At 40.1% G+C, this 1522-nt stretch overlaps 1 long non-coding RNA gene across 1 annotated transcript; it reads right to left on the minus strand.

Annotated features, from left to right (window-relative positions):
• Positions 1 to 1246, minus strand: LOC117946852. The gene is made up of 3 exons (XR_004657109.1): positions 1098 to 1246; positions 314 to 452; positions 1 to 36 (listed from the first exon to the last, which is right to left on the minus strand). It is a non-coding gene; the product is annotated as an uncharacterized LOC117946852 (long non-coding RNA).
• Positions 1247 to 1522: the final 276 nt, after the last annotated feature.

Raw genomic sequence — 1522 nt, forward strand, 5'->3', positions numbered from 1 at the left:
AGTGCTCAGGGTGGGGCTGAAGGACAGAGTACAGGACTGCAAGAAGAGGACAAAAAGGGACATTAGGTTTGAATAAAGCATTTTCTAGTAATAAAAAGGCAGTTTGGAATAATAAAAAAAAGGGTTAGGGTTAGATGATTGGATTTTCTTAATATCTTCAAGAGTGTGAACCACCCCGACCTCTCAGGTGTTCTGGGACAGGTCTGCTTTCTGTCTCCTAAGTCAGAACCAAGAGGTGGGGGGGGGGGGGGGGGGGGGGGGGGGGGGTAAAGCTGCCTTGCCTTGTCAGTGTGTGAAGACTTTGGCTACTTACTGATGAGAGATTGAGAACAGACGGCGGTGTGCAGGTAGCACACTCAGACAGAGTTGCATTTCCATATCTGCATCTAACCTCATCTCCGTCTGGGTCGAACGCCAACAGGTTAAAATCTCTCTGACAGTTTGAAGGAACTCTGACGGAGAGAAATGTGCAAATCATTAGATGTCTGTCAAGTGTCAAGGTGTTTGGATTATGTTACCTGACTCACTTGTTCCTTGTTACGAGCATTTCAAATTGTAGGGAACAAAGAAAACAAGTACACACTGAATGTATGAGTTGAATCAAGAAGTTATTTTTATAAATTATTAATAATTATATAATAATAATAATTATTATTAATATTATTTTATTATTATTATCAGGCGCACAGTAAAGAATACTTACACCATGCAACAGAAAGCTTGTGGTATAAAATACAAGGTGTATATGTATAGGTGTACATAAATATCTCTTGGAATGAACCTTTAGTATCTGTTCTGACGGCTCCTTATTCTCAACTGCACTATTTTAAATATGGATATTTATACTCCCAACTGTATATATCTAGACATTTATATTTTTCCGTTTTTTCAGACATTGTATATTTATATTCATCTGCACACCCATATAGTGGTTATATTTATTTATTTAGCTGTTATCTTGATATCCGATGGTGTTTTTAATTTTTTCCATTCTTTAAGCTGTTAACTTTTCACGTCATTTTGTTCTACAGTGTACTGTGGAATGACAATAAAGAAATCTTGAATCTTGAATAATTACTAAAAACGAGGTCGCTTACATCAGAAGTGGCAGTATGGTGGTCTGGGGGGACGTGTTGGCTCGGCCGATGTCTGACCGGTTCCTAAGTTCCACCGGGGTCACAGCACTCCATAGAAAAATGTTCTGTACGTTAGCTATCCAGTCACCACCAAAGAACCTTCAAAGTTCATGAGAAAAACAGTTTTTAGTGAACAGAACCTGAGTGTGGGGGCGCCAGGGTAGCTCACCTGGTAGAGCGTGCGCCCCCATGTACAGAAGTCCTGTAGCTGTTTGCTGCTTTTTATTCCACCTCAGGTTGAAACGTTAAGAGCCTTTTTAGAGTGTTATTCAAAGCAGTCAGCTATTGTCTGGACTTTACCTTCTTTAAATATTTGCCTAACCTGTCACTGCATCCCTAAAGGCATGAGGACAACAACCAATCACAGCCAAGGAGCCTCTTACACA

This window comes from Etheostoma cragini, chromosome 6 (assembly GCF_013103735.1).
Source record: "Etheostoma cragini isolate CJK2018 chromosome 6, CSU_Ecrag_1.0, whole genome shotgun sequence".
NCBI lineage: Eukaryota > Metazoa > Chordata > Actinopteri > Perciformes > Percidae > Etheostoma > Etheostoma cragini.